The 24,555-nt window shown below is 39.0% G+C and overlaps 1 long non-coding RNA gene across 1 annotated transcript in view; it reads left to right on the top strand.

Annotated features, from left to right (window-relative positions):
- Positions 1-9,652: 9,652 nt before the first annotated feature.
- LOC141279479 (uncharacterized) overlaps positions 9,653-24,555 on the top strand; it is a 38,668-nt gene continuing 23,765 nt past the window's right edge. Inside the window, exon 1 of the long non-coding RNA XR_012333748.1 lies at positions 9,653-9,665. This is a non-coding gene — a long non-coding RNA (uncharacterized lncRNA). The remainder of the gene's footprint in view (positions 9,666-24,555) is intronic.

Here is a 24,555-nt window from a genome sequence, read left to right as displayed (position 1 = left end):
CCAGTTTGGTATACACTGTCTCTCACCCCATCCTTCCCATCCCCCATTGCCAAATATATCCCATAATGTACACAAGCCCTTAATGACCAGATTGGGGAAAGTCCTTTCCTGTTGATTCTAATGCTTGTAAGAAACAAATTCTGGAATAAACACCTCCCAGATCCAGTACAAACATTCCCAGCTCCCACCTACCTAACCATGTACAGAGGCCAGCTCTTTCCATTTTGGTAAATCTTTTTCAGGAAGATTATTGTCATTTTCTATCCCCAGGGCTTGATCTGACCCATTTGAATCCACATCAAAAAAATTCCCCTGGGCTTCCCTGGTAGCGCAGTGGTTGAGAGTCCGCCTGCCGATGCAGGGGACACAGGTTCGTGCCCCGGTCTGGGAAGATCCAACATGCCGTGGAGCGGCTGGGCCCCTGTGCCATGGCCGCTGAGCCTGCGCTTCCGGAAGCGTACCACCAAAAAAAAAAAAAAAAAAAAAAACCCTAATTTTGAAACTCAAGAAGAAGGTGTTGAATATCTTAGATCCCTTTCGTTCCAGAAAACCCATGAACTAACTCTGTAGCAAGCCCTCCTCAGAAAGTCCACATCAAGGAAAAAAAGAGTTTCTACTAAATCACAAAGGGTGAAATAAGCGTGGTGATGGATTTCCTGTTTCCCTCTTTCTCCTGGAACGTTTCTTGAAATGATTATTGCCATCATGATTACTTGCCTTTCCAATCATGCCTCTAAGAAAAAGAAATGACTGCTTGTGTTTCTATCACTGGAGGATTTCAAACTGAGACTAGATTAACACTTGTCAGGAATGTTCTAGAAGTGATTTATACATCAGAGAGATTGAATCAAATAACCAGTAATCTCTTCTTCCAATTTGGAGATTGTATCTTTCTATGAGAATTTTCCAGCTTGTTAAAAACGTATTTTCTTTGGAGGAGTTGTCTGTGCATTAAATTTTGTAGGAAATACTTCCATTAGGCCAAAATTGTACTTTCTCATCACAACATTTTTGTACAACTAAGCTATCCAAGGGGAAGTGGTGCCTCATTATCTGAGCTCATTATCTTAGTACCGGAGTCAGCATTAGCCTCGGAAATACTTGTGTGATTCTGCTGGGGGTTGGCAGATGGACTGATAGACAAATGCCCAGCTGCTTGTGGCAAATCTGATAGAGGAAGCCTGGCTCCCACATTCACACAGCCGGCTCCTGACAGGGACCACAGAGCAGTGGACATGGCATCTGCCTTTTCTAACTGCCATGCACTACAAATGAGAAAGTGGAATGGAATGTTAATGTCTTAGCTAAAAACCCGGGTGAAGTATGTCAAATGCATAAAGTTAATTATATCACACATCCATTAAAATCAAAGAAAGAGACACGGAGAGAGAAGGAGACAGAGAGACCAAAAGTCAGTCGTTTGGGAAACAATGGGCTATGGTGGTTTTATGGAATTGAATCCATTTTGTTTCAAGTCTCAGTGTTCATAAACTCAGTCTTCAATGCCAAGCCTATTCCTGGATCTTAAGAGATAAATTCAAATTATTCAGAGCTTAGGCATGTTGTCCGAAGTTTGTTAGAAAAGCTATCATTTGTGTCTAAGTAATACCAAAGACTCTTAATGCTAGCCCCTATTCATGATTCCCAAAGTACATGAATTTTAGTAACTGGTATAAATATTATTCTCAGAATTTTTAGTAAATGGTGCGAATATTGCTTTGTCCAGATGGAGTGTAGCAATCTACAATGATTTTTCCCCCGTGTACATCTCATTTAAAATTTACGCAGCACCTATTCCTTTTACCATTAAAATAATTCAGTGTTACAGGCATGAACATGGGCTGCATGTTCCATTTCACTAATTAACACAACATTGAAAGTTAGAAATAGTTAAAACATAGAAGAGTATTTTGAAAAGCCCAATACTCCAAAAAAAGATGCCATAAATTGATCTGCAATTCAATTCATTTGTGGAAAGATATTGCCTAACTTAGGAACTGCTCAGAAAACACTCTACATGTAAAAACTATGATTGAAGTTTGTTTTGAAACATTTTTTTAAAAGCTTAAATTGAGCTCATGGATATTTAAATGAATTCCTAGGCAATACAATTAAAGTAGTGGCTACCCAGAAGAATGACAAAATTAGCAAAGCAAAATCATACAGAAGAATTGAACCCCTAAAGGTGTGTTGCTTAAAAGGGAAATTAAAAGCCCTCTCAACAGAAGGAAGGCCTACTTTGGAAACCCCCTTCTTCAGGAGCTTTCTGCTCTGTGCAGATTAAGCTTTAATTCATGGACTCAGGTAGACAAAATGACGTTACCGCTGAGACTGGATTCAAAGTTAAGTGCTCAATAAATACCTTATGTCGGTGGGTGGCTAAGGGCTTCTTTGTCAGGGCCCCACCTCCCCTCTTATGTTGAGAACACCCACCTTTTTTTACCTTCCACCCCTCCACCCCACTCTAGCCACGTATTTATGCCAGGACTGCCACTACCGTTATATTATATTGTTGCGCCAGTCACATGGGCACAAAACTCAAACTACATCAATCAGAATCCTTCCCTGATGTTTTTAAAATTGGAACAAGGAAAAGAGATTTTCTTTTCTCGTGGTGGGAAATTTGGGATGATGTGAGTTCTAAACCTGTGGGCCTTCATATGTAAAGAAGGCTGCTGAGGAAATGAACACAAAACACAGAGAATAGAGAGAGAAAGAGAGATAGTCCATGTGATATTCAGTCCTGGATTCGTATTTTCCCAAAAGTCCTGTCTTTAATGCTACTTGACTTCCTGATAAAAATTCCCCCTTTTGGGCCAAGCTAGTTTAAGTTAGTTTGCTGTTATTTGCAATCAAAAAGTTCTGAGCAATGTTCTCTGTGTGTGATGATTGCCTGATTGAGTGGAACAGGCCACAGTTTGGTCAGAGAAAATAAATATGCATCCAAAAATATGTGCTGTTATATTCACCTTTCATGTACTTTATCATTTGTGACCCACACAGTTACTCCAGCCGCTACTGCAATAATCACACATTACATTATTATCCCAGGAGCCATCTTCCCATCTACATCCCCATTTTCTTCAAAGAATAGCTCAAACCAAGCTCGCACAGTGATTTCTCTGTCCTGGCTTCTGTACATGGTATACAACAATAGAAAGTAGAGAACTACCAAAAAAAACCCCTCTCTGTGTTGTATAGTTTTTTGTTTTTTGCGTTACATGGGCCTCTCACTGTTGCGGCCTCTCCTGTTGCGGAGCACAGGCCCCGGACACGCAGGCTCAGCGGCCGTGGCTCACGGGCCCAGCCGCTCCGCGGCATGTGGGATCCTCCCAGACCGGGGCACGATCCCGTGTCCCCTGCATCGGCAGGCGGACTCTCAACCACTGCGCTACCAGGGAAGCCCCTGTCCTCTCTTCTTGATGACCTTTATTTGTATGTTTTGAAAATCTGCTCCTCAAGAGACAGTATGTGATACTGTGGAATTCACCTCAAGCCTTGTTGCACTACAAGTGGCAACCAAGAAACGAGCCACCTGGCTCTACGTGTCACGTGGTGAAGTGGCATACCCTTGACAGACATCAGTGTTGGTTCTTTTTAACCACTATCCTCTCCGAATCGCATGCCAAGAATAAGTGTTAGTCCAGCAGCTTTTTATGCCTGAACGTGAACGGAGAAAACTCAAGGACGACGTCGGAGCTGAACTATGTAAATACGGTCTGAACTAAAGGGATGTGCTCACATCTGCCATCTCTTGGCTAAACTGAGTATCTGCTCTGATGAATTCAATTCAGCAAATGTATATCAGCTGTTTTGCAGTGCAGCATACTGTCCTAGGCGCTCAGGGGATCAGAAAAGGAGCCACGTTCCCTCTCTGGAAACAGACCTTTGTGTGATCACAGATGTTATATTCTTGCAGCAGCTTGCTTGTCTCATGGCTTGAACTTTTTTCACATCAGGAAGACTAACGCCTGGACTTTTCCAGACAGATAAACAGCTCTGTGCTTGGGGTAAAAATACAAACCTACCAGCTCAGTAGTTGCCTAACACTCCACAGAGAGGAACCGAGTGGGCTTTGCTTGGACGCTAATGGCAAGTTTGGATCTTTGGGACTGAAAGTAAAGGATACGCTGTATTGTGCTCAGAGATGCTGCCTGAGGAAGGGCCTGCAGTTGAATGTAAGCCAGTCTGCAGAGAGCATCCAAAGTCCAGATGCCGCTCAGTCACGCAGTCTTCAAAACCAAAGGTTTTGGAACCAGAAATGGACGACAAAGCAAAAGGGTCAGCAGGACTGACCGTCAGCAGGGCTTGTAGTGAGGAGATAGGATGCAGAGAGAGGAGGAGCAGAGACAGGGGGTCAACAACAGCCACTGCAGACAGAGGACAGAGTGGCTTTTGTTTCCCAGAGGACTTGGGGGTACATGAGTGAGACTGGTTTAAAAGTTCAAGGCCAGGGCAGATAGCAGTAAATGAAAAAAAAAGATTATTCTTGCATTTATATTGTACCTGAATTATTCAACTTTCTTCAGGCTAATTCCAGTACTGCTGAAAACATAGAGAAGTGCTTTTTGTTTCCTCACCTTAAAGAGTGCAGGAGCTACAGCTCAAACCATTTTTTTTTTTTTCATCTTTCAGGCAGCATAAATGAAAGCTGTAAAGCAAATAACTTTGCTGAACGGCAGGAGAAAAGTTATTTCTGAAATGTAATGTAGAAGCTGAGGTATAACATTTCAAATTTCGAAATAATAAAGCAATTTTCTGATAAAAGTTTTACAGAGCATTTTCTAGTAAAGTGACCTTCTGTGTCTCTGGTCAAAGCCCGTTTACTCATTTTCTCGCCTATCCTGTGAAATGCTTTGAACTAATGTCAGCTTATTAACTTGCACTTAGGGCAAAATTTTTCAACCGCTGTTTGAAAATATGTTTCACGTATTTTATCTGACATTTATTTTTTTTCTAGGTGTCAACTGTCTAATCTTCTATTAACATTAAAACTAAAGTTTACAAGTTTAAAAAAAAACGCAGTAGCTAAAATTAATGCAAATAAAAGCTAAAGAAAAAAATCCCCAGTTATCAAAGAAAGAATTACAGTGACACTCATTTTAACAAGCTGCCGTTTGCAGATGTATCCAATAAATATATATTGGTATTTTGTGCCAGGTACTGTTCAAAACCCAGCAGATCAGCAGGGGACAAAACATGGAGTCAGATGGAGTAAAGGAGGTGGGAGATTAACAATACATACATTATGATAATAAATGGTATATAATAATATAAAGTATAGATCTAATAACACAAATATATAATAATGGTAAGTGCAATGAAGGAAAAATAAACAAAGCTAAAGGGGATGCAAAGTGATGGAAATGTTATTTTAGATACTGGTTTTCTGGAAAGCAAATCTGGAACCAGTATTGTCTAAATGTTAAGGGCTAGTGATCTAAAGGCAAACAGACTTGGATGTTTAAACCCAACTTGACAATTCATTAGCATTATGTTCCTAGGCAAGTTACTGTGTCTCCCTAAACTTCAGTGCCCTAATTTGTAAAGTGGGGATAATAAGAGAACCTTCTTCCAACGGCTGGTGTGAGTGCTTAGCCCAGTGCCTGGCACACACAATGCTCCCTAAATGTTCATTATTATTATCTGAGATGTGAAACTGTGATTTGTTTTAAAAAGAAAAAAGCATTCTTGCTGTACATCACTGCTAAAATAAGGATGCTTCTTCAGCTATCATGGCATTATGATCACATCTATGGTTCTAACAAACAGACTTACAAGCAAGCTGCCTGGATCTCATCTTACATTCCTCTGTATTTCTCCAGCGGTCAGTGGACTCACATTGTTTCTTATTAACTTAGTTTCCTTGGGGTGCTCCTGAGTCAGTTTTACTAACTGTCTCTACTTTAGCAAAACGAAGTGTGTAATTGTTTAACTGCCAGAGGTTATAATTGCCTTTCTGTTTTCCTATATTGCTTCCAATATGTGAACATTTTTTCTAATTACCAACTTTCTAATCTGTCTTCCAACTGGGTAATGCTGTATCCTACAACCAGTGGGGGTAATTATAATAAGGCATGAAAAGAAACAAACTGGCCTTCATGTAAAAGAGCTCCACATATAAAAAGAATTCCCAGATTGGATTCTTAGCAGCATTGCCACGGGTAATAATTTTGTCCGTTCTGAATTGATGAAGCTTTTATTTTTTAAATACTTTCAAAGATAAGAACATCTGATAAAGATGGCATATGACGGCAGACACAGCCCCTGCCTGTACTCTGCCTGACTTCACTGGCACCTCAGCACCACATCCCCAGGACTGTTACTCACCTTGATTGCATACCCCTCAAATCCCTTCCCACACAACCTGGTTATTCAGATTACCTGGGGTTTGCGGGGCAGGAATCGTCCAGAAAACTACGTTATCACAGTAGTTTATGAGAGAGATGAAGTGACCTGGGCCATAACTGGTGACAGAACCAGAACTAAAAAGCAAGTTCTCAGAGTCCTAGATCTCCATATCCATTCATTTTACGCTCAGCTTCCCTGCTCTGAATGAATATGACAAACTCATCCCACAAGAGAAACAAGCAGGAATATATTAACAGAGGCGGGATGGGTTTTTGCATACAGTGTGGGTTTTTCTACAAACCACCCATAAACGCCATTAACACAGGCTGTATATAGCTGTAATATTATTTAAATTTATTCTACTTTCACAAAAAAATGTGTGAGAATACAAAATAGTAGTCTTAATGTTTTGATCAATTTAACAGATAATGGGATCATGTGTATTGAGCAATAGCACCAAGACTACAACAAATCCTATGAAAACCAAAGTTCTAGCAAAGAAACTGGAATGTGTCACTGTGCTTTTGGTAATTTTACTGTTCCAAAGTGAACCATTATGGGGTGAGGTTTTCTATAGAATCCATCTGGTGCTTAAATCCACAATGGCCTTTTCTTTTTTATTTACTTACATGTGTGCATAACTTGTTACATCTCTATTAGGAGAACCCATTATGAATTCCTGATGATCATTTCATAGGGTAAATGTATGCAAGAGGCATCAATTATCACAAATAAAAGCAAACCAAGAATCCAAACTCCACATGCGTACACACACATACAGTTATTGATGAAATCATTAGATTAAATATTGCTTGAAAAATATAGGTTAGGGCTTCCCTGGTGGCACAGTGGTTGAGAGTCCGCCTGCCAATGCAGGGGACACGGGTTCGTGCCCTGGTCTGGGAAGATCCCACATGCCGTGGAGCGGCTAGGCCCGTGAGCCATGGCCGCTGAGACTGCACGTCCAGAGCCTGTGCTCCGCAACGGGAGAGGCCACAACAGTGAGAGGCCCGCATACCGCAATAAAAAAAGTATATATATAGGTTAGAATATTGTCATTTTCTTCATTTTGAAATAATGATTTTTCATTTCATTGTCTTTGTAATGAAATAATAATTCAAAAGTATACTTAAATAAGTATTGCCCTTATACCCAAGCAAGTTGAGCTCTGCCCTGAGTCCTGTCTTTCATTAGTCCTGCATAACACAAATACAAACAAAAAAATAAATATCTTAAAGAACCCTTGGGTACCACTGTCACTCAGAATCGTCAGTACTACTCAGCACAGCCTCCCCTCCAAACACCTGTTCTAATAATCAGCACCATTCAGGCCTCTGAGGCACAATTATCTGCATTTCTTGCTTTATATTCTAGAAACAAAAGGCAGCTGCAGGTGCGGACTGTGAAGGTTGTGGGCTGTGCCCCTGCAGATGCTGGTGATGAACATTATTTCAAAGAGGAGCACAGAAGTGTTCAGGTAAGAGAAAAGACAAATCAACCTACTGCTTAGATCCTTCCTCTCAAACTGCGTGAATGCAATACAGTGTTAAGGAACAACAAGCAGAGCATCCACTTCTAGGAATATATTGTAAAGCAAAAATTCAGAATCTGATTCTTTTCTTTAAATCTTAAAAAAAAAACTTTAAAAAAATTTTCATTTTATATTTTGGAATATAGTTGATTAACAATGATGTGTTAGGGCTTCCCTGGTGGTGCAGTGGTTGAGAGTCCGCCTGCCAAGGCAGGGGACACGGGTTTGTGTCCCGGTCCGGGAAGATCCCACATTCCGTGGAGTGGCTGAGCCCATGAGCCATGGCCGCTGAGCCTGTGCATCCAGAGCCTGTGCTCCGCAACGGGAGAGGCCACAACAGTGGTCCGTGTACCGCAAAACAAAACAAACAAACAAACAAAAACAATGATGTGTTAGTTATAGGTGATTCAGTGATTCAGTTATACCCATACAAGTATCCATTTTTTTTCAAATTCTTTTCCCATTTAAGTTATTACAGAATATTGAGCCTAGTTGCCTGTGCTAAACAACAGGTCCTTGTTGGTTATCTATTTTAAATATAGTAGTGTGTACATGTCAATCCCAAACTCCCAGTCTATCCCACCCCCTCCACCCTTTCCCCCTGGTAACCATAAGTTCGTTCTTTACGTCTGTGAATGTTTCTGTTTTGTAAATAAATTCATTTGTATCATTTTTTTGGATTCCACATATAAGCAATATATTGATATATTTAAAAATAGGTACAAAATTTTTTAATCAGAGTATTTTTATATATTTAAAAAGGAACAATGTAGATTCTCAACAATAAAAGTATGATTAAAGATAAGTGTACACCAATATGATGAAATACTGTGACCAAATTTTTTAAATTATGTTTTTAAGGAATATTTATTGACTTAGGATAATATTCAGGGGAAAAAAGGAGAATACAAAAACCACGTGTTTCACGTGATCTCAAATTTTAAGAAGTATATATTGTCAAAAGAAAATTCAGAGAGTTTTACTTGATATGAATATCTTAATGAGCAAGGAAAAGACTGCAGTCAGGGTGACTTCAAACCCAAAGTGATATGAAGTTCAGAAGCATGACATTTCAGGAAGGCTTATAAAGTGAAAAAGAGGAAGTTGTTTAACCTTCACGATTATTGGTTATTACAGTGGAGTTTTCCAGATGGCAGGGATTGGTTAAAAGTGACTCCCATACCACTTTTGGAAAATGAGTTTAGTTTTATTTATAAACATCAGAGGCCTTTATAAGAAATAACCTAAGTTAAGAGTTGCTTAAGTGATTTTGTCCGCTTGGGGGATCTTTAAGCCTGGTCTCCATTTTATTTTGTTTTATCAATGTGAAAGAAAATACATCAGATATGCTCAGAGTAGGTATATGAGTTTGAAGAGTGAGGGTCAATCAACAGGACTCAGTTAATAACTACTTAAAACAAAAGAATATTTATTGTTAACACAAAGTCTGGAGGTAGGCTCTAATAGTATTCATTCAACTGCGCAACTCTATCATAAATGATCAAAGTTTTTTTTAAGTCATCTATTATGTTGCTCTTAGCGTATTACTTTTAGCCTTCAAATTCTTGTTTCATGGTTGCAAAATAGCTGCTGCAGCACCAAGCTTTATATACTCACAGGACTGCATTCACACAAGGAAGTAAAATGGATGTTAGCAAAAGAAGATTTTCCCTAAAATGCATTTCTCTTTTCAGGGAGTAAAATGTTACCTGACCCCTACAAAGACTTCCCCTGCATCTCATAGGCCAGAACTGGGTCATGCTTAAACATGGAAAGAATAATGGTATTATTATGCTAATTTTATACTAATCATGAGTCATCTCCTGAGGCTGGGCATTTTGTCACTTATAATATGGTTTATTTTAGATGATAAAAAATAGAAATGACCATTGATTAGGTAATCAACAGTATCTCCCAATAAGAATTATCACTGAAAAGCAGACTTACAGTTGATTTTTACTTATTGTCTCTTTATGTATATTTTGAAATGTTATACAATGAGCATGTATTATTTTATAATAAAAAGGTTTTTTCTTAAAGAAAATGCCTCAAAATATTATAAAGCTCCTAAAGAATTTTTCAACCTGATGACAAAGACATGAATTAACTGGCCCAAGAGCCCTCCCTCATGAGTCACAAAAACATAATACAATAAATTTGCAAAAACCTATTATGGCTGTGCTGCTATTTATGACCTCAAATCAAATTGACCTGCTCAATATGATTTAGGTTATAGCTAGGGGAAATGTTTGTCCTGCTAAATTTAAGGAACAATGAAAAGGACAGGATAAATCTGAATCTAAACCTAGTCGGGCACAAGCAGTATTTATATCAACAGAGACCCCCAGTTCATGTAGATTACTTCTCACCCGGCCGCTTATTCCCTCCTTTGGTGGCTGATACCTCTGGGTTCCAGATTTCCCAGGCAATGTAGCCAATTTTTAAGTCTAATAAATATTTTAAAATATAGCCTTAAGGAAAAATAGAAAGAGAAAATCCCAGGACAGAATTTCACAGCAGTTTTAAAGCAGGACTTTGATTCTAGCTCCCTGATCTTTTCTGCCTTTGAAATAATGAATTTATTATTACCAAGAGAAGGGAGAAGCTACAAAGGCAATTAAGAGCTCATTTTGAAAAGATCCATTAAAGTTTCTCATTACAATGTCAACTAAAATGAGAGATATGGTGGTATTTATATTTTTAAATTTAGATCACACAGCATACATAAATATTAGCATGCATGTTCTGCCAGGGTTAATATTTCCCTGCTGCTTAAATTCATCTGTATATTACTGCTGAATGTAAATTCTTAGTTGTAAATGTGATTGAAAACCAATGTAAGGCAGTCTAAATTTTAGAAAGACTACTTTCTAAATTTTACTTTTTACTATTTTACAGTGGACTGTTCTTTCAGAAAGATTTTTAAAATGGAAAAGCTTTGTATTAGCAAATAGTGTTCAATCCACTATTAAGAAAGCAGATGATTTAAATGTATATTATTAATTTAAAAATATACAGAGTACTACTCACCAAATTGTTTACAGTGGTTACCTCTGAGAAGGGGTGTAGATTAAAGAGCAACTACCTTTTTACTCTATATTCTGTATTATTTAAGCTTTCACAATAGTATACGTTCATGTATACTATTGAAATTGAAAGTCAATAACATTTTTTAAGATTTATTTTATTAAAGTTTAGTTGATTTACAATGTTGTGTTAGTTTCTGGTGTAACATCAAAGTGATTCAGTCATACACATATATACATTCTTTTTCATATTCTCTTCCATTATGGTTTATCACAGGATATTGAATATAGTTCCCTGTGCTATACAGTAGGACCTTGTTGTTTATCGGTTCTATATTATACTAGTTTGCATCTGCTAATCCCAAACTCCCAGTCCATCCCTTCCCCACCCCGCCTTGGCGACCACATATCTGTTCTCTATGTCTGCAAGTCTGTTTCTGTTTTATAGATAAGTTCATTTGTGTCATATTTTAGATTCCACATGTAAGTGATATCATAGTATTTGTCTTTCTCTTTCTGACTTACTTCACTTAGTATGATAATCTCTAGGTCCATCCATGTTGCTGCAAATGGTATTATTTCACTTATTTTTTATGGCTGAGTAGTATTCCATTGTATATATGTACCGCATCTTCTTTATCCATTCATCTATTGATGAACATTTGGATTGTTTCCATGTCTTGACTGTTGTAAATAGTGCTGCAATGAGTATTAGGATGCATGCATCTTTTCAAATTATAGTTTTGTTTAGATATATGTCCAGGAGTGGGATTGCTGGATCATATGGTAGCTCTATTTTTAGTTTTTTGAGGAAATTCCATACTGTTTTCCATAGTAGCTGAAACAACTTACATTCTCACCAACAGTGTAAGAGGGTTACCTTTTCTCTGCACCCTCTGCAGGATTTGGAAAGTGAATAACATTTTTAAAAGAGAGTGTTAAATGTAGCTGTATTTCACTTTCTACAGTTACATAGCATATATTTCATGCCAGACTTTTCAAGTTGTGGTACTAGCAGTGTGTCAGAAAACTCTCTAGGCAAAAAATAAACTTGGTGGATTTACTCTCTAGTTAATCATTTAAAGCCTTATTTTTATGTTAAAGTAAATAGGATGCAAAATTTCCTTAAATTATTAATGTAAATCGTGAGGCCTCAATCAATGTCATATTTGCTGTGAGCCACTTAGGGCTCTAGTTTATAGGGAAACTTGAGAAGTACCAAGGCTTGTCTCTGTTTTAAGAGCTGAAAAGTGAACTTTGGAGAAGCTTAATGACTTGTGTAAGTCATAGCTACTCATTTCCATTGTTAAAGAAAAATTATTCTGACATGTGTTGAAAACAGTAAAGAAGGGCTTCCCTGGTGGTGCAGTGGTTAATAATCCACCTGCCAATGCAGGGATCACAGGTTCGAACCCTGCTCCGGGAAGATCCCACATGCCGCGGAGCAACTAGGCCCGAGCGCCACAGCTACTGAGCCTGCGCTCTAGAGCCCGCAAGCCACAACTGCTGAAGCCTGTGCACCTAGAGCCTGTGCTCTGCAACAAGAGAAGCCACTGCAATGAGAAGCCCACGCACAGTGAAGAGTAGCCCCCACTCGCTGCAACTAGAGAAAAGCCCTCTTAGCAACGAAGACCCAGTGCAGCCAAAAATAAATTAATTAATTAATTTTAAAAAAACCAGTAAGGAAGACTTTATGCAAGACTAGTGCAATAGGGAGAGAGAGTGATCCCAACTCTGAATATAGCACAGACAGGGATTTATAGCCAAAGTGAGAAGGTCAGTAGATTGAAAATTACTCAGAGAAGATTTCAAGGGTAGGGGAACTCTCGCTAAACTGGCTTAGAAGGATTTTTGCTAAAGGCAGGCCAAGGTGGAGGCCTAGTAGAGAAGAGTGCTCAGAGGAGCCTGACTAAAGCTTAGTCAACGAGGGAGGCTTTATCACTGTGGGCTCTATTTTCTATTTTGTTTGGCTCTTTTCTTCCAACCAATAGCATCTGTCACCAAGAGTTTGCTCTGGCTAATTGGCAAAACCAGTCTTTGGTGGGGAGAGTGAAAATGGTGAGGTATGGCAGAGTTTTGAATAGTTTCATGGACTTTGGAAGATTTTCTAACAAAACAAAGCAATAAAATATATTCTCTGATTTTTAAAGTATTTATAGGAAAACAGAAGCGTGCTGCCCACGAAATGGTTAAAAAGACTTTTTAAAAAAAAATGATTGTCCTTACATGTCTGTAAGGAAATTATATGAGTTTTGACCTCAATCCATCCACTTCCTACCCAAAAAGAAAGCATGAAATGATACATCTCCTAAAAATGGTAGAGCTTTGCTTTAATTCCTCCTCTCTCAATTTTACAAATTCCAAGAGGCCAAAGAAAACATATTATTTTGAAAGCGTAGTTCATTTCTCAAAGATGTTATTATTTCCCTCATCACACAGTATGAGGTTTCATGCGGTAGCCCATGTAATTTTTGTAGCTAAACACATGGTCCAAGGACAAAACAGTCATGGTCCGTGAAGAGCAGAGAGACTCAACAGTATGGCAGCCACTGGTTCACTTAAGTGGGCTGATCCTGATTTTCTTGTATATCTGGGAAATTGTACAAAAGAGTCTTATTCATGATTTAGATATCCTGGGGCACTATTCTTCATAGAAGCAAAGAGAAAAAAATAAGTTAATGTAAGGTTTATTATCTTTAAAAAGATTTAGTGTTAAAATTCTGATTGCCAATTTGCACCATATTTATGTTTAGTTATGGAAAGTTTCAATTGTCTCTTTATGCACCTTGGCTTCTGGCCGTAGGCGGAAGAGATGCTGGGATTTGAGTTTGGGCCAAGAAAAGCTAAAGAGGCTAGGAGGCACTTACAGATGGAGATAATTAGCATATTAAAAATAGGCCAGCCAGATTTTTTTTTTTATCAGGAAGTAGAGGGGTAAATGCTCTGTCTGGCAAGACTATAGAAGCTGTGTGGACAGAGGATGTGTGATTCAAACTCTGGTATGAGAATGGTATTTTACTTGAACCAGGCTTCAAAAGACTGGAGCAGGAGTTCCTTTTACTGGAAACCATGGAGTTGGCGAGCTTTGTAGGGGCCTCCCTTGAAATTCTGCTCCAAGGCCACTGTTTTGAATTTTGTTTGAAAGTCTTAGAATAGGAGACCCTTGGTTTGAGAAGACACAGGATAAACATCGTGAACTCTATTGCTTTCTAATGCCTGGTAGCGGAAGTGGCATTTCTGATACCACCTCGCATTGAAAGGGGATTATAGAGGAAGGCGGTAAGTGGAAACCACAGCCCTAGAACGAGACTGCTCAGGCTTCCAGGGCCTATTTTGCCAATCCTAAAGCAAAGGCTCGAGGCTGATCTGGATTCAGGCTCTATCAGTGAGGTATGCTTAATTGCCAGATAATTCACTGCCGTTTCCTGAAGTTCTGATTCACAGAGTCAGCCCTTCAGATCCTATGTTCCACCCATTCTCTGAAGTTTACTGTCATTCAGAACAGAACAAGGGGTGTCTTTCTTGGAGCTGGGCTTCTCCGTGGGTGGTATGGGCACTCATGACTAAATACAGAATTATGCGTGTGGGCCAGGGGGGGTTATAACAATTACTAAAAATGAGCAGTTCCTCAATTCTAATGGCTATCTGGAAGTATAGTTAGCTGTCTTCAGCTGAGTCTACTTACCATGGATTTTACAAATACAACATCTTAACAAGTACTCCTGTAAAGCTGCTTCTTCTTTTTTTTTTTCTACAGGTAGTTAAATACCACAAAAAAAGAGAAAAAAAAAAGAGAAAAGAGAAAAAAAAAAGAAAGAGAGAGATTTTGGAAATTCCATGAAAAGCTAAAAAATATAGAAGGGAAAATTATTAGTCTGAGATAATTTCATTGATGACCTACTTAGAGGAAGAAGTTAGACCAAAAGACTCTTGTCTTTATTTCGGTGGGTTTACTTCATTAGTGAGCAGGATCAGGGTGGGGGAAAGAGGAAGCCGTGCACTGCTTATTTTTAATATGTTTTATTTGACTTTATGTATGTGTTTTTAAATTTTCATAAAATTGAAAACTTTAAAAAATGGGAAATAACAACCCAAGAGTATAAATACAATTTTTATTTTGGTCTAGTTTCCTAAATGTGATGTATAATTCTCCTTAGTCCACTTCTCATATTAAAGACATAGTTCAGGGAGTTATATGAAAATGAGATATGGGCCTGTGGTGGATCAAATATTTGTGTTCCCCCCAAATTCATATGTAGAAACCCTAACCCCCCTGTGATAGTATTTGGAGATGGAGCCTTTGGGAGGTCATTAGGGCTGGATGAGGTCATGGGGGTAGGGTCCTCATAATGGGATCAATGTCCTTAGACAAAAAGACACCAGAGAACTTACTCTCTCTCATCACCATGTGAGGACAAAGCAGGAAGGCAGTCATCTATAAGCCAGGAAGAGAGGTCTCACAAGAACCCAACCATGCTGGCACCCATGTGATCTTGGACTTCCAGTCTCTGGATTGTGAGAAAATAAATTTCTGTTGTTTAAGGTACCCAATCTCTGATATTTTGTTATAGCAGCCCATGTTGACTAAGACAGGCCCACAGAGATCTTGGGATTCATTTGACCATGAAATATGTCACAATATTAGCCATCCCAAAATGTATTTCTTTCAGAACTGTATACATTTTAGCAAAGGAAAACACCAAAGAACATTAGAAAAGCATTATTATCTCAATACCTATTGGATAGCTTACTTCTTAAATAGCATTTAAAATGACTGTCACCGTCTTGTTTTGTTTTTAATTACCACAAGGAATATGGCAGTGTTCTTGGCTACATTACAGTGTTTGGTTACAAGTGCCCCTTAGCAGTGGTCAGAATAGCTTTGGCCAGTAATGGGGTACACATTCTTGCTTCATTAGGTGATCTTATGACAAAAAGATAGCAGTATTTTCAAATGTAAACTAGTCTGCCCGTTAATTGTCTTATAGTATCAAGGTTTATAAGAAATGATTTACACAGGAGAAAACACTGGCTTGGTTTTGTAAACTACTGAAAACTGTGAAACTTGGAACTTGGTTTTGCTTGTATTTAAAGTGCTTTTAACTCTTCATTTGAATACTGAAGTTTGACCTGATGTAGAGTGTGTGGAAGTTAATATTATAAACTTAAAATTAATTTAACCTTGGTTAATATTTTAAGAAGCACAGATCACAAATCCCAAAGATAATTAATGAGAAAACTTGAAATATGAGAATTCAAAGCAGTGGCCATGACACTGGAGTCAGGATAAAAGAATGGATAATATTAAATTACAAGTTACCATAAAGTTATAAACAACATAAAAAGCACTAGTAGGTGGATGTAAGGGTCAGTTTCAATAAAATTTATTTAACCTATGTATCTTGTCATCCTGAAATGACTTTCTACCTAGCTTGCTTACTAAGAAGGATGCAGGGGAACAGCTCCTCCTTGCGGGTGTCTATGTAGGGGCAGGCTTGAACCTCAGCTTACGTGAGTGAGTCTGCGCAGAACATCTCATGATCCTCCTGTGACAGGAGAGGATGGGAATCTGTGAGGAGTGTCTCCGAGGCCACCTCCCCAGATCCCCTGTAGACTGTCAGGACAGAGGGAAATTTTCTCTAGACTCTCCTTTTCAGGGTTTGAACAAATGAAATGATTTTGCCACAAATCCAGTTTTTAAAACACCATAGAGGGCTTCCCTGGTGGCGCAGTGGTTGAGAGTCCGCCTGCCGATGCAGGGGACACGGGTTCGTGCCCCGGTTCGGGAAGATCCCACATGCCGCGGAGCGGCTGGGCCCGTGAGCCATGGCCGCTGAGGCTGTGCATCCGGAACCTGTGCTCCGCAACGGGAGAGGCCACAGCAGTGAGAGGCCCGCGTACTGCAAAAAAAAAAAAAAAAAAAAAAAAAAACCCATAGAAATTCTCATTCTTTGACATGCCTGCTTGACTAAACAGACTTTGAATTGGACATGTTTTGGATAGCAAAAGGAAACAATTGATGACACAAGAATCTCATCTTTACAGGTTGATGCATTTTTTTGCTGTGGATAGTGTGGCAGATGAAAAATAGTTACAAAAACTGCAAGGTGGTTAACCCAAGTCTGTTTGATTCTTTTTTAAAAATTTATTTTATTGAAGTATAGTTGATTTACAATGATTTACAGTGTTGTGTTTATTTTGCTGTACAGCAAAGTGATTCAGTTATACATATATATCATATATATAATATAGTCTTTTTCACATTCTTTTCCATTATGGTTTATCACGGGATACTGAATATAGTTCCCTGTGCTATACAGTAGGACCCCGTTGTTTATCCATTCAATATATAATAGTTTGCATCTGCTGATCCCAAACTCCCAATCCATCTCTCCTCCATCCCCCCACCCCCTTGACAACCATAGGTCTGTTCTCTATATATATAAGTTTGTTCTGTTTCATAGATAAGTTCATTTGTGCCATCTTTCAGATTCCACATATAAGTGATATCATATGGTATTTGTCTTTCTCTTTCTGACTTACTTCACTTAGAATGATAATCTCTAGGTCCATCCATGCTGCTGAAAATGGCATTATTTCATTCTTTTTTATGGCTGAGTAATATTCTATTGTATCTATGTACTACATCTTCTTTATCCATTCATCTGTTGATGGACATTTAGGTTGTTTCCATGTCCTGGCTATTGTAAATAGTGCTGCTATGAACATAGGGGTGCATCTTTCTTTTCATATTACAGTTTTGTCTGGTTATATGCCAAGGAGTGGAATTGCTGGATCATATGGCAACTCTATTTTTAGTTTGTTGAGGAATCTCCATACTGTTTTCCACAGTGGCTGCACCAATTTACATTCCCACCAACAGTGTAAGAGAGTTCCCTTTTCTCCACACCCTCTCCACCATTTGTTATTTGTAGACTTTTTAATGATGGCCATTCTGACTGGTGTGAGGTGGTACCTCATTGTAGTTTTTTTTTTTTTTTTTTTTTTTTTTTTTTTTTTTTTTTTGCGGTACGTGGGCCTCTCACTGTTGTGGCCTCTCCCGTTGCGGAGCGCAGGCTCTGGACGCGCATGCTCAGCGGCCATGGCTCACGGGCCCAGCCGCTCCGCGGCACGTGGGATCTTCCTGGACCGGGGCACGAACCTGCGTCCCCTGCATCAGCAGGCGGACTCTCAACCACTGCGCCACCAGGGAAGCCCCTCATTGTAGTTTTGATTTGCATTTCTCTAATAATTAGTGATGATGAGCAGCTTTTCATGTGCTTCTTGGCCATCTGTATGTCTTCTTTGGAGAAATGTCTATTTAGGTCTTCTGCCCATTTTTTGATTGGGTTGTTTGTTTTTTGTTATTAAGTTGTATGAGCTGTTTGTATATTTAGCCCTTATTAGTCACATAATTTGCAAATATTTTCTCCCAGTCAGTAGGTTGTCTTCTCATTTTGTCTATGGTTTCCTTTGCTATACAAAAGCTTATAAGTTTGATTAGGTCTGATTTATTTATATTTGCTTTTATTTCTATTGCTTTCAGAGAGTGACCTAAGAAAACATTGGTACGATTTATGTCAGAGAATGTTTTGCCTATGTTCTCTTCTAGGATTTTCATGGTGTCATGTCTTATATTAAGTCTTTAAGCCATTTTGAGTTTATTATTGTGTATGGTGTGAGGGTGTGTTCTAACTTCATTGATTTGCATGTAGCTATCCAACTTTCCCAATACCCCTTGCTGAACAGACTGTCTTTTCCCCATTGTATATCCTTGCCTCCTTTGTTGAAGATTAATTGACTGTAGGTGTGTGGGTTTATTTCTGGGCTCTCTATTTTATTCCATTGGTGCATATCTCTGTTTTTGTGCCAATACCATGTTGTTTTGATTTCTGTAGCTTTGTAGTATTGTCTGAAGTCTGGGAGGGTTATGGCCCCTGCTTTGTTCTTTTTCCTCAAGATTACTTTGGCAATTCTGGGCCTTTATGGTTCTATATAAATTTTAGAATTATTTGTTCTAGTTCTGTGAAAAATGTCGTGGGTAATTTGATAGGGATCACATTAACTCTGTAGATTGCTTTGGGTAGTATGGCATTTTTACTATATTAATTCTTCCAGTCCAAGGCATGGGCTATCTTTCCATTTCTTTGAATCATCTTCAATTTCCTTTATTAATGTTTTATAGTTCTCAGCATATAAGTCTTTCACCTCCTTGCTCTGGTTTATTCCTAAGTATTTTATATGTCTTGATTCAATTTTAAAAGGGATTTTTTTACATTCCTTTTCTGATATTTCATTGTTAGTGTAAAGAAAGAAAAGAGAAGTAAGTAAAGACCTGGGAATACAAGAGATAGATACATTTGGGATTAATGAGCCAGGATTACAATAATAATAATAGTTAATACTTAGCAAATGCTTATCTAACACTAGCATTTGCTAAAAATGTTATGCCTATTATCTCATTTAATAGAGAGGTAAAGTAATCATCTCAAGCCTGCACAAATATGTATTACACTTGGAGACAGATGTTGAGGCTCGATTCTCTGCCTCTAGGGCCAGTGGCCTGCTGTTTTTAACTATGCACATGGTCATAATCTGGTGCCTTAAAATCTGCCAAACTGATGGCCTGATTTAAATTGTTCAAGGGATCCGCAGTGATTGCTGTTAAGTGCAATTAACTAAGGAGAATTTGTTTTCACAAGTAACCAGTTAACTCAAATGAATCATGAGGTGACTTATCACTGGCAGAGCGCAGAGACCCCAGCTCCCGGGTGCGCACAGGGGCTGGAGGGCCATATCCTTGGGCTCTTCCCTCTTAAGGGTCTGTACTTTTTGAAGGGGAAGGAAATGCTGGAATGAGGACTGCTGCCATGGTAGGGGCAGAGAGCAAGCCCCTCAGCTGCGAAGAGCAGATCTAATGGTGAGGGCGGTGGCCCAAGATAATGAAAGAAACCCTGAGAGAATAAAAGCAGCAGGAAAGAAATGATCTGGAAGCTGGGACAGGAAAGTGCTGGTGCCCTTGCAAGAAAGAAATCCGTCAGCATGAAGCAAAAACTGAAGAACCTCTGGGAAATAGAGAAAATGCTGCAGAAGTCAAGGATTTCTTCTATTTTCTTCCCCCCACATCTCCAGGTAACTGTTACGAGCACACTGTATGGGATGAGATGGTGGAGCGCTGGCCTTCTACCTTTAGTAGAGCTAGTTCACCCTCTGCCCCTGGATGAAAATGAAAACATTTGGTCACTACAGTTACTGTTAGTTACTAATTAGTCCTACTTCAGTTAAAATGTTCAGTTTCATATAGCAATTGAAATTCAGAAAGTGGTTAAAAATTGATGCCTCTCCCCACCCCTGGGGTCTGGTCAGATTCTTCTCTCTTCTTACCCAAAGTTTCTATTCTTCCTCCCACTTCACTGGTCCAAGGGTGACCCCCTGGCCCTTGCAGGGATGGAGCTGGAGAGAAGAGGAGAGTTAAGGGGAACAAAAGTTCTCTGGGCCTGGCTGCTCTATGCTACCTGGTTACTTAATGCTCTTCTTAGCCCTTAGCAATCTAGCACTACCTCCCTCCAACTTCTCTCTGCAACACTTTTGGAAAGGATCTAGGATGCCTCCAAGGCCAAGTTTTCTCACCGATGGTCCACATCACACCCACAGGAAACACTCACCACTTGTCAGCCCCAGCAAGCTCCAGGAGTGCCAGTGGGTCCTTCAGCTTGGCTGTCACAGATACCTGGCCAATCTATCACCCCGGAGACTTCTCAGGGGAGAGTCAGATACAAGTCCACTGTGTCCTTCAACTTTGGGGACACATAGCAGACTCTCCTGGTGGTTTAGTTAAAGATCTGGCTTAAGGAAAGGGGCAGGCATCCCTCAGAACTTGCCCTTGCAGAGGGCGTGGACTGTCAGTACAGCTCTCTAAAGACATCCTCCTAAGAAGTTGTATTTCAATCTCCTTCTCTACCCTTTTATTTTCCTGATAAGGACGAGGAGTGTTAAGGATTATCTACTAGTTCTCAGTCTCTTCAGTGCCAATCCAGCGCTTCATTTAGAATAGGTATCTGTTGTTTTGCAATCAAAACTTCCATTCCACCATCCTGTTACAAAGTATTGCTTATGTTGTATATTTGGTATTTTCCATTTTTACATATAACCCAAGTTTTCCAGGCCTCACCAGATTGGGAGTATAAAATAATTTGCAGGCTATTTTTATGCCCAAATTATGATGGTAAAAGTTCCAACTGGTTTGATGACTAGTAATTTGTGCCTCTCCAAGTGTTCCCAAGTTATTTTAGGGAGTTCACCAAAAGGATGCCACTCACATACCCACAAGCCAGTCTGTAACTGCATGGTGTCTGCTTTTTCCTTCCTTTCCTACCCTGACTTATAATTTTCCACATTCTCTGTCTGCAGGTTTGATGAGTGTCAAATCATTGCTGGCTTCCAAAGGGAGGTGGGGGCAATGGCCTTCTCTCCAATTGTGTGCCACATTTGGTCCACAGGACTCTAAAATGTCTCTTCTTTCCCAGAAATTAACTTTTGGCCATCTCATACGTCCCATCAATCCTCTAAATCACTCCTAAAAAAAATAGTGCCATTAGTTTTGTGAATGTCACTTTTCTGACCTTGAGCGTATAACCCAGTCTAAGGTTATAAAATAATAACTCCCATCCTTAGCTTCCCACCAGCCACAGGCACCAACACTCCCAAATTCCTTCCTCTCTTCTCTCCTGCCCAAGGAAAATAGAAGTTTCCATGCTTAGTAGTGCATGGAAGGGAAGGGGAGGTGGAAGACTCACCAGTAACTTACGGGCCCATGTCTGCTGGCTAAGGATGTCCAATATCTTTCTCATACTTTCAAATTCAAGAACCACTCAGAAAAAAGTAAAGCAGATGACAACGTATATAGTCTGCTACTAATGGAGGGGAACATATAAATATGTACAAGTATAAATACAAAGAATATCTCCAGAAGAACCCACAAGAGACTAATAATGGTGGTTACCTCCACGGTGGGAACTTGGTTACTGGGGATCAGAAGAGAAGACTTACTTCTCACCCTATTTCATTTTGTACCTTTTGAATATTTTACATGTGTATGTCTTCCTTATTCAAAATGAAGTTTTCAAACTCTGCCCCTTTCTGAAACTGGGTGGGCTTTTGTGACTGCTGTATCTAATCAAGTATGACAGAAATGACACTCTGTGACTTCTGACACTGTCATAAAAGATGAAACAACTAAAAAAATATAAAGTTTTCAAGAATACTTATAAAAATATTTTCCTTCAATTACAAATAATTTTTAAAATTATAGCCTGAATATTTTTAATAGCTCTGTTGAAAAAAGATTTGCAATGAAAACAAAAGGTTAAAATTTTTCCTTTTTCTGTGTGTGATTACATTTTTCAAAGCAAAAAGTCTTTTCTAAAAAGCACTGCTCTACAGTTTTCCCCTTTCCAGTGTTCTAACAAAATATAAACTCTTTTGGTTTAAGTCTCCATGTCACTGAGGAATTTAGACAGGGACAAATTGCAAACAGTGGCTGACTCATTTACTTGTTCTTGGTATTCTGTGTAATATGGATTCAACATCCCCTGCTGAATCCCGCTAACGTCCTTTCAAATGAACAAATATCAAAAGTTTCAAAACAAGCAGAGACTTCAGTATTATTATCCCATACATTTTTAATTGAGCAATTCTAAATTTATGTATAGTGTATCTAGAATGGGCTTATACTTCCAATGAATAAATGTATCGCTTGTGATTTTTCTCTGGGCCTCTGTCTACACAATAGTACAAAAAGGGTTTTATAAGGAAAAATGGAGACCATGATTTGTTGCCTTTATGATACTCAAATGTTTTTCCTGACAACAAAATGTAACCTAGTTTTCCCAGATCCATACCAATTGGAAGGGAGAGGGGGAGATAAGGACAGTGATTAGGGGAACGAGATACACAATCAAAGTGTGTGGATGACAATAAGACTCAGTAACAGAATCATCTTAATTCCAATAAGGTCCTGAGGGTTAACAGGTTTTCTTTGAGACCACTTCTTTCCCACTGACTCTTTCTTCTCAACTTGGGAATATGTTCAAGTCTCTTCCACCTTAAACTCTCTCTATTCAACACACACACACACAAACACACACACACCCATCCATACAACACTCCCAGAGAGACACACAGGCCCAGATATACACACAGATACATACAGACATAGCCATGCATACGGATAGACAGACAAAGGCTCACACACACTGTCATACACACATGTACACAGAAGCACACCACCCAGAGTTACCGTCTCACACACACATACACCATTTCTAGGTGCTCTGTTCCCCGGTTCGTGCCTCTTACTCTTTTGGGGTGAAAGTCAAGCCTTTAAGAAAGGATCTACACTTGCTACTCCCATTTCTCATCTCCCTGTTCTTCCTTCTCCCTCTGCAATCTGCTCCCAGCTCCCCCATGTCATTAAATCACTTTGTCTTAGGTCACCATTGATTTCCCAATGGCCAAACCCCATGAACACATTTCAGTCCTTAGCTTCTGCGACCTCTTGTAGCATCTGACTCTGTTTAATAATCCCTTGTTGAAACACACTTGTCAGTTGAGTTTCACGGAGCTACTTCATCCTAGTTTTCCTCTTATCTTTCTGACTACTCCTCACTTATTCAATAATTTTATTATTTTTAAATTATTATCTGTTTCACGTATATTATATATCAGGAACCACAGCTGCTTCTTTCACAGAGCTTACTGACAAGTGGGGAAGAAAGGCAATAAAATCAACAATTATTATAAAAAATCATAAAGGCCGTGACTGGAGAGCAGGACGGGGAGAGGTGGCAGGGGCATCTAGACCTCCTACACTGTTGAAAACAGTGGCTTCCCAGAGAAGTGATATGTAAGCATGAGTAGGGGTCACCCACTGGTAAGTGTGTTCCAGACAGAGGGAAGAGAGTAGGCAGAGGTCTGAAGGTAAGAGAGAACCATCATTCATTTGAGGGACTAAAACAATTTCACTATAGCTAGAACACAGATATTAACTACTGTTACTGAGGCTACTTGGTGCCCAGCTCTAGATTAAATGCTTTTACGTAGTACCCCTCATTTAATCCAAATGTTGCCATGCAATAGTTATTGATTTTTTTGTTTTGTCTTTTGTTTTTATCTTTTTAAAAAATTTTTATTGAAATATACTTGATTTACAATATTGTATTAGTTTCAGATGTACAGCAAAGTGATTCAGTTATACATATATATATAGATATGTATATTCTTTTTTTACATTCTCTTCCATTATAGGTTATTATAAGATATTGAATATAGTTTCTGATGCTATACAATAGGTTCTTGTTGTTTGTCTGTTTTATATATAGTAGTGGGTATATTTTATAAACTCCTAATTTATCCCTCCCCAACCTTTCCCCTTTAGAAACCATAAGTTTGTTTTCTATTTCTGTGGGTCTATTTCTGTTTTTTTTTTTTTTTTTTTAACATCTTTATTGGGGTATAATTACTTTACAATGGTGTGTTAGTTTCTGCTTTATAACAAAGTGAATCAGTTATACATATACATATGTTCCCATATCTCTTCCCTCTTGCGTCTCCCTCCCTCCCACCCTCCCTATCCCACCCCTCCAGGCT

This window comes from Tursiops truncatus, chromosome 9 (assembly GCF_011762595.2).
Source record: "Tursiops truncatus isolate mTurTru1 chromosome 9, mTurTru1.mat.Y, whole genome shotgun sequence".
NCBI lineage: Eukaryota > Metazoa > Chordata > Mammalia > Artiodactyla > Delphinidae > Tursiops > Tursiops truncatus.
Note: the sequence above shows the minus strand (reverse complement) of the source record. Positions and strands in the feature narration are given on the sequence as shown.